A 9,688-nucleotide genomic window follows, 5' to 3' on the forward strand; every position below is an offset into this window, starting at 1 on the left:
GACTTATTTGGTATATTCTCATTCTTTTATGTGCACATCACGGTTTGACATATATGGTGTTTCCGAAGTCATCCTAAATGATTGATTTTACATTATTCCCTCATTTAGGATATTGCATGCTATCATAATCCATCAGTACTTTCTGAATTTATGGAGAATTTATTCTTCATTTCACGACTATTTATACAAAATCAACACCTTCTCAGGATCTCCCCTCACGTTCAAATGAAGCAGCCAATCACAGCGCAAATTGTAATGACGTTATTTCGAGTTGCTCCGGCTCAATTTGAAGAAAATTCCGAATGTCAGTCATCTCACCAACACAGCACGATCCCAATATCATTCCATAATTTTAATGAAACATTTTGAGGTATTTCTTGAATCTCACTACTTCCAAAATTCCCCTGTTGTTTCCAATTTTTTAGTCTGAGTAAGTTAATATATTTAGCATTATCAAATCCCACGCGTTCCGTGAATTTCTCACGAACTCCCGAACTCCAAGTTCCAATGCAGGAACTCACGAACTCCAGGTTCTACCAACTTCAGCTTAAAACTTTTCAAATGCTGATTCCAATACATATTGCTACAGTTTTGAGGAGTCCCAGAGAGATCCTCACGTAGTCAAAGTTCGTTATTTCATAGTACTAGGGAGCCCGTTGGTCCATTGGACCAAATTTTCATTGGTCTTCATCTCCTTGTCGTATACCTGCCGACTGGACTCGGGGGTCTTTTGGGTCCTTAGAGTATTTTGAGTCTTCGGGGTCTTTTAGGTCCTCTGGGACTTTTAAACCTCAAAAACAATAGGCTTCATGCTTCTGGTTGGGGGAACCAATTCAGTCACACGATATGCAAACCCTGTTCAAATCTCAAGTAAATTGGACGGAAATTGACGATTTTATGAAACGTTGACCTCTTGACCTCAAAAACAATAAGCTTTTGACTAGCTCTACCAGGTGTTTAGGTTTCATGACGGACAATGGAATTACGACCTGCATAAGGTGGCCACAATGTCTTGTCACCTCTTGTAAAGATTGTGACATTGCCTTTTATCATATAAGCTGACAACACTTAATGGTTACACAAGTTATTACACATACATTTGCAGCACTCGTTAATTTCATTACACATTTTGCATTACACTATTTCACTGAGTAACTTTATTACACATTTTGCATTACACTATTACACTGTGTAACTTTATTACACATTTTGCAGCACGTGACTAAAGCCTCAAGTGTCCAGTGGATCCGTTTGTGCTCCATCATTGTCATTACAGCGAATAATTCTGCGCCATGTTCTGTGGGACATTTCCCGGAGTATATTGGAGTGGTCTGATTAAAAGGAAGTTTCACTGCTTGTTTAAGGTCATCAGTGGTTTGGTCGTGCTGCTGTGCATCAAGCTCTTTTATGAAGCTCCAAAGGCAACGTCACAACTTTTACAATAGGTGACAAGATATTGTAGTACCCTGTAGGCGATTGACAAGCAGATAGAACAGGACTCGATGGAGCGCATACCTCCACCAGACTGAAATGTTCACGTTTTCTATCCCATTAATACGCCATCAGTACCTGAGTAGGTGGATCTGATTGATATTAACTGGCAGATACTAAAACAAGAAGACGTTATGCAGAGCACGCAAAATCCACCCCCCCACCCCCAAAAGGATGCCATTGCTCCAATAAATTGTCCATTTCATCCAAATTAAAATTGATGATATCGATCAAATCTCGGATTAATAGGATGAAAACTGACGATTTTAAAAATGAAAATTTATGATTTTAGAAGTTTCACCTTGAGTTGATCGTTTGACCTCAAAATCAATCGGCTTCTCAATTGTGACGACCTCTACGACTTGGTGAAGTTTCATGACGATCAGTTAAGAATTGCAACCTGTACAAACAGAATAGTTTGTGACAAACAAACAGAATAATAAAAAATCACTCATGGAGCGACACTTGGCAAAACAGAACAAAGTAGAATGGCACTCAGTAGAGCATCCTTTTAACCTCAAAAATAGTTGGTGGTTAAATTCATTTGGCTGATGTGAAAATCTTATTCAAATTTCAAATCAATCGGATGAAAATTGAGGATTTTAGAAATGTGAAAAAGTTGTTGACCTTTGGCCTATGTTGACCTTTTCACCTACGCTGATCTCAAAATAGTTAGTGGTTCAATTCAGTTAGCCGATGTGTAAATCCTATTCAAATTTCAAGTCAATCTGATTAAAATTGAGGATTTTAGATATTTGAAATTGTTGTTTACCTTTGGCCTAATTTGAGCTTTTGGCTTATGCTGATCTCAAAAATAGTTGGTGGTTGAATTCAGTTAACTGATATGAAAATCCCATTCAAATTCCAAGTCAATGGGATGAAAATTGAGGATTTTAGAAAAATTGAAATTGTTGCTGACCTTTTGGCCTATGTTGAGTTTGGCCTATGCTGATCTCAAAAATAGTGGGTGGTTGAATTCAGTTAGCCGATATGTAAATCCTCTTCAAATTTAAAGTCAATCGGATGAAAATTGAGGATTTTAGAAATTTGATATTGTTGTTGACCTTTGGCCTATGTTGACCTTTTGGCCGAAGCTGATCTCAAAAATAGTTGGTGGTTGAATTCAGTAAGCCGATATGTAAATCGTATTCAAATTTCAATTCAATCGGATGAAAATTGAGGATTTTATAAATTCGAAAAAAGTGGTTGACCTTTGGCCTATGCTGACCTTAAAAATAGTTGGTGGTTGAATTCAGTTTTCCGAGATGTAAATTCGATTCAAATTTCAAGTCAATCGGATGAAAATTGAGGATTTTATAAATTCGAAAAAAGTGGTTGACCTTTGGCCTATGCTGACCTTAAAAATAGTTGGTGGTTGAATTCAGTTTTCCGAGATGTAAATTCGATTCAAATTTCAAGTCAATCGGATGAAAATTGAGGATTTTAGAAATTCTAAAAAAGTGGTTGACCTTTTTTTTTTTCTTTTTTCTTTTTTTTTGTATACAAGATCGAGGCTCGTGAAAGAGCGAACATTAATCACACAGAAAGACAAACCGACACATAAAACATATAACATCGGGAGCGGTAGACAAGATGGGGAGAGAGGGGGAAGGACACAAACACAACATTTGAGAGCAGGGACCGAGAGACATGGAGACATCGAGAGATCTGAGAGAGGGCGAGGGCTTTGGGGGGGGGGGCATGGGAAGGGGGCGGTGGGAGAGGTATAAAACATATGGACACTGCCAGGACTTCCAGGAAAGAAGTTGGAATTTCAAACAAGGTGGATCTGGGGTGAATTAGCGGGGGTAGAAAAGATCAAGGTTTTGGATGGGGGAAGATAAGAGATGGTGGTGAACAGCTGTTTTAAAGACCTGGATGGAGGAGTGGGATTGAAGGGAGTGTGGGAGTTTGTTCCAGAGGCGGGAGAAAAGAGGAATGAAGGAGTGAAGGTGAGCAGAGAGTCGAGATTTTGGCAGTTTAACCATCAGAGGCTTGCTGGCAGATCTTGTGCGACCTGTAGGAATATTTGGGGGACAGAGCACAGAGAGAGCTGGGGGAGCAAGGCCGGAGAGGAGTCGGTAGAAGACAGAAAGACCACCTACCTGCCTGCGGTGAGTGAGTGAAAGGCCCTCAGAGATAGCTTCATCGCGGGAGATTCCAATGATTCTGAAAGCTTTGGTTTCAACAGCGTGAAGCCAAGCTAGGTGTGAGGCAGGAGCACCAGCCCATAGGGGAGAACAGTATTCCATTGAGCTGCGGATGAAAGCCTTGTATGTGGTGAGGAGCTCAGGTGTGCCTAGGAAGGACTTCGCACGACGGAGGATGCCCAGTCGGCGACTGGCTTTGCAGGCCAGCTTGGAAATGTGGTTTTCCCAAGAAAGATCATGGCAGATAGTGAGACCCAAAAGCTTGAGCGACAGAACTTCTTGGAGAGGATTGTTGAGAAAGTAGATGGGAGGGTTGTCCAGTCGATCTTTTCGGAGAGACATAGTAAGAGTGTGAGATTTGTCAGGATTGAAAGACATGTTCCACTTGTTTGACCAGTCTGTGATTTTGTCCAGGTCTTCAGAGAGTGAGGAGGCTGCAGACTGCCGATCTGAGGGAAGAGGAATGGAGCGGCAGAGAGTGGAGTCATCAGCAAAGAGATAGAGAGGATTTTCCAGAGAGTCGGAGAGATCATTGATAAAGACCAGAAAAAGCACAGGGCCCAGCACACTGCCTTGGGGAACTCCAGCCTGAACAGGAAGGGGAGATGAGAGAAATCCATTCAGGGCCACACGTTGACTACGACCAGAGAGGAAGTCCGCAAGCCATGCATGGAGATTTCCATGGATACCATAGGAGTAGAGTTTGGTGAGCAGAGCTGGGTGCCAGACCGTATCGAAGGCATGTGATATGTCGAGGGAGACAGCTCTAATTTCCTGTTTGGCATTGAGGACCTCCATCCATTGTTGAGACAGGAGAAGCAGCATGTCCAGAGTAGAGTGACCTGGTCTGAATCCAAATTGATGATCAGAGATCAAGCCATTGGAGAAGAGGAAAGATTTCATATCCGAAGCAATGATGGATTCCATGACTTTGCTGATAATTGGGAGCAGGCTGATTGGTCTGTCGTTAAAAGGATCTGTTTTTGCACCTTTTTTGTGTAAAGCGGTAATGTTTGCTGATTTCCAGGATGCTGGCAGATGACCTTGAGCAAAAGATAGGGTGAAAAGAACAGAGAGAGTGTGAGATAGAGTGGCAGAGCAGGATTTTAGGACCCGTGGGCTGATGCCGTCTGGTCCAGTTGCAGAATCAGAGTCGAGGTTAGACAAAAACTCCTCCACCTTGTCAGGAGAGAAGGACACAGAGTCCAGGACCAGTTGGGTTCGACTGGGAAAGGTGGGAACAGAGAGAGATGGGTTTGGGACTAAAGATTTTAAGGCAAACACAGAGTTGAGGCATTCGGCTTTGTCACGTGCGATGTCAACTGTGTGGCCATTTGAGGTAAGGGAGGGGATGAAACCAGAAACGGATTTGACCAGACGCCACCAGGATTTGGAGGAAGGAGACAGGTTTGAGAGTTCGTACGTGAGTGAGGAGAGATAGTGCTTCCTGGCACTCCTGAGGGTAGACACACACTTGTAGACCTTTGGCCTATGTTGACCTTTTGACCTCAAATACATATAGGATTTTGTCGGACCACGAACTCTACCATTTGGCGAAGTTTCGTGAGGATCGGTTTAAAATTGTGACCTGTAGGCAAGTATAAGTGAGCGGACAGACAAACATACAAACAAATGAAAAATCACTCATAGATCGATACTTGGCAAAACAGAACAAAGTGCAATGGCACTCAGTAGAGCATCCTTTTAGCCTCAAAAATAGTGGGTGGTTGAATTCAGTTGGCTGCTATGAAAATCCTATTGAAATTTCAAGTCAATCGGATGAAAATTGAGGCTTTTAGAAATTTGAAAAAGTGGTTCAACTTGGGCCTATGTTGACCTTTTGGCCTATGCTGATCTCAAAAACAGTTGTTGGTTGAATTCAGTTAACTGATGTGTATATCCCATTCAGATTTCAAGTGAATCGTATGAAAATTGAGGATTTTAGAAATTTGAAATTGTTGTTGACTTTTGGCCTATGTTGCTCTTTTGGCCTTCGCTGATCTCAAAAATAGTTGGTGGTTGAATTCATTAAGCCGATATGTAAATCCTATTCAAATTTCAAGTCAATCGGATGAAAATTGAGGATTTTAGAAATTTGAAAAAAGAGATTGACCTTTGGCCTATGTTGAACTTTTGGTCAAAGGTAATCTCAAAAATAGTTGGTGGTTGAATTCAGTTCGTCGATATGTACATCCTCTTCAAATTTCAAGTCAATCGGATGAAAATTGAGGATTTTAGAAATTTGAAATGGTTGTTGACCTTTGGCCTATGTTGACCTTTTGGCCGATGCTGATCTCAAAAATAGTTGGTGCTTGAATTCAATTCGCCGACATGTATATCCTATTCAAATTTCAAGTCAATTGGATGAAAATTGAGGATTTTAGAAATTTAAAATTGTTGTTGACCTTTGGCCTATGTTGACCTTTTGGCGTATGCTGATCTCAAAAATAGTTGGTGGTTGCATTCAATTAGCTGATATAAAAATCCTCTTCAAACTTGAAGTCAGTCGGATGTAAATTGAGGATTTTAGAAATTCAAAAAAGTGGTTGACCTTTGGCCTATGCTGTTCTCAAAAATAGTTGATGGTTGAATTCAGTTAACCGATATGTAAATCCAATTCAAATTTCAAGTCAATCGGATGTAAATTGAGGATTTTAGAAATTCAAAAAAGTGGTTGACCTTTGGCCTATGCTGATCTCAAAAATAGTTGGTGGTTGAATTCAGTTAGCCGATATGTAAATCCTATTCAAATTTCAAGTCAATCGGATGAAAATTTAGGATTTTAGAAATTTGAAAAAAGTGGTCGACCTTTTGACCCCAAAAATATTTAGGATTTTGTGAAGCCACAAACTCTACCATTTGGTAACGTTTCCTGAAGGTCAGTTTAAAATTGTGACCTGTTGGCAAGTATAAGTGAGCGGACAGACAAACACACAAACCAGAGTGAGCAACATACTTGATTAACATATTCGCGAAATAAAATATTAAAAAATTGCCAACAAAGGCAATTGCCGAATATACTTGAAAAATCCTCAATTTTGCCAGTAATAACTCTATTTTTCGTTATGGATCGCCCCGTATATATATACAGGGCATCAAAAAATATTTAGACTCATGAATGTTCCTCTCCACGGAAATCTTTAGTAAAAGGCGAAAGATTTATACGAATTGAAGAGAAACCAGAGTATGACTTATTCGGTGTATTCTCATTCTTTTATGTGCACATCACGGTTTGACATATATGGTGTTTCCGAAGTCATCCTAAATGATTGATTTTACATTATTCCCTCATTTAGGATATTGCATGCTATCATAATCCATCAGTACTTTCTGAATTTATGGAGAATTTATTCTTCATTTCACGACTATTTATACAAAATCAACACCTTCTCAGGATCTCCCCTCACGTTCAAATGAAGCAGCCAATCACAGCGCAAATTGTAATGACGTCATTTTGAGTTGCTCCGGCTCAATTTGAAGAAAATTCCGAATGTCAGTCATCTCACCAACACAGCACGATCCCAATATCATTCCATAATTTTAATGAAACATTTTGAGGTATTTCTTGAATCTCACTACTTCCAAAATTCCCCTGTTGTTTCCAACTTTTTACTCTGGGTAAGTTAATATATTTACCATGAACAAATCCCACGCGTTCCGTGAATTTCTCACGAACTCCCGAACTCCAAGTTCCAAAACAGGAACTCACGAACTCCAGGTTCTGCCAGCTTCAGCTTAAAACTTTTCAAATGCTGATTCCAATACATATTGCTACAGTTTGGAGGAGTCCCAGAGAGATCCTCACGTCGTCAAAGTTCGTTATTTCATAGTACTAGGGAGCCCGTTGGTCCATTGGACCAAATTTTCATTAGTCTTCACCTCCTTGTAGCACACCTGCCGACTGGACTCGGGGGTCTTTTGGGTCCTTAGAGTATTTTGAGTCTTCGGGGTCTTTTAGGTCCTCTGGGACTTTTGGGTCATCTGGGCCTTTTAGACCTCAAAAACAATAGGCTTCTAGATTTTGGTTGGGTGAACCAATTCAGTCACACGATATGCAAACCCTGTTCAAATCTCAAGTCAATTGGACGGAAATTGACGATTTTATGAAACGTTGACCTCTTGACCTCAAAAACAATAAGCTTTTGACTAGCTCTACCAGGTGTTTAGGTTTCATGACGGACAATGGAATTACGACCTGCATAGGGTGGCCACAATGTCTTGTCACCTCTTGTAAAGATTGTGACATTGCCTTTTATCATATAAGCTGACAACACTGAATGGTTACACAAGTTATACCACATACATTTGCAGCACTCATTAATTTTATTACACATTTTGCATTACACTATTTCACTGAGTAACTTTATTACACATTTTGCAGCACGTGACTAAAGCCTCATGTGTCCAGTGGATCCGTTTGTGCTCCCTCATTGTCATTACAGCGAAGAATTGTGCGCCATGTTCTGTGGGACATTTCCCGGAGTGTATTGGAGTAGTCTGATTAAAAGGAGGTTTCACTGCTTGTTTAAGGTCATCAGTGGTTTGGTCGTGCTGCTGTGCATCAAGCTCTTTTATGAAGCTCCAAAGGCAACGTCACAACTTTTACAATAGGTGACAAGATATTGTAGTACCCTGTAGGCGATTGACAAGCAGATAGAACAGGACTCGATGGAGCGCATACCTCCACTAGACAGGATGTTTACGTTTTAAATCCCATTAATACGCCATCAGTACCTGAGTAGGTGGATCTGATTGATACTATCTGGCAGATACTAAAACAAGAAGACGTCATGCAGAGCACGCAAAATCCACCCCCCCCCCCCCCCCCCCCAAAAGGATGCCATTGCTCCAATAAATTGTCCATTTCATCCAGATTAAAATTGATGATATCGATCAAATCTCGGGTTAATAGGATGAAAAGTGACGATTTTTAAAATAAAAATTCATGATTTTAGAAGTTTCACCTTGAGTTGACCTTTTGACCTCAAAATCAATCGGCTTCTCAATTGTGACGACCTCTACAACTTGGTGAAGTTTCATGACGATCGGTTAAGAATTGCAACCTGTACAAACAGAATAGTGGTGACAAACAAACTGAATAATAAAAAATCACTCATAGAGCGACACTTGGCAAAACAGAACAAAGTAGAATGGCACTCAGTAGAGCATCCTTTTAACCTCAAAAATAGTTGGTGGTTGAATTCAGTTGGCTGATGTGAAAATCTTATTCAAATTTCAAATCAATCGGATGAAAATTGAGGATTTTAGAAATTTAAGATTGTGGTTGACCTTTGGCCTATGTTGACCTTTTGGCCTATGCTGATCTCAAAAATAGTTGGTGGTTGCATTCAATTAGCTGATTTTAAAATCCTATTCAAACTTCAAGTCAGTCGGATGTAAACTGAGGATTTTAGAAATTCAAAAAAGTGGTTGACCTTTTCACCCCAAAAATATATAGGATTTTGTCAGGCCACGAACTGTCAGGCCACAAAACAAACTTGGTAACGTTTCTTGAAGGTCTGTTTAAAATTGTGTCCTGTTGGCAAGTATAAGTGAGCAGACAGACAAATACACAAACCAGAGTGAGCAACATACTTTATCAACATCTTCGCAAAAAAAATATAAAAAAACTGCCAATTAACAAAGGCAATTGCCGAATATACATGAAAAATCTTCGATTTTGCCCGTAATAACTCTTTTTTTCGTTATAGATCGCCCCGTATATAAATACAGGGCATCAAAAAATATTTACACTCATGAATGTTCCTCTCCACGGAAATCTTTAGTAAAAGGCGAAAGATTTATACGAATTGAAGAGAAACCAGAGTATGACTTATTTGGTATATTCTCATTCTTTTATGTGCACATCACGGTTTGACATATATGGTGTTTCCGAAGTCATCCTAAATGATTGATTTTACATTATTCCCTCATTTAGGATATTGCATGCTATCATAATCCATCAGTACTTTCTGAATTTATGGAGAATTTATTCTTCATTTCACGACTATTTATACAAAATCAACACCTTCTCAGGATCTCCCCTC

At 39.9% G+C, this 9,688-nt stretch overlaps 2 non-coding genes across 2 annotated transcripts; both read right to left on the reverse strand.

Moving 5' to 3' along the window:
- Positions 1-6,713: 6,713 nt before the first annotated feature.
- Positions 6,714-6,829, reverse strand: LOC137430418 (U5 spliceosomal RNA). The gene has a single exon (XR_010985060.2). It is a non-coding gene; the product is annotated as a U5 spliceosomal RNA (small nuclear RNA).
- Positions 6,830-9,355: 2,526 nt separating this feature from the next.
- LOC144892765 (U5 spliceosomal RNA) lies at positions 9,356-9,471 on the reverse strand. The gene has a single exon (XR_013623932.1). It is a non-coding gene; the product is annotated as a U5 spliceosomal RNA (small nuclear RNA).
- Between the last annotated feature and the right edge of the window lie 217 nt (positions 9,472-9,688).

The sequence above is a fragment of the Myxine glutinosa genome, chromosome 6, assembly GCF_964187855.1.
Source record: "Myxine glutinosa chromosome 6, kmMyxGlut1.1, whole genome shotgun sequence".
NCBI classification, from domain to species: domain Eukaryota; kingdom Metazoa; phylum Chordata; class Myxini; order Myxiniformes; family Myxinidae; genus Myxine; species Myxine glutinosa.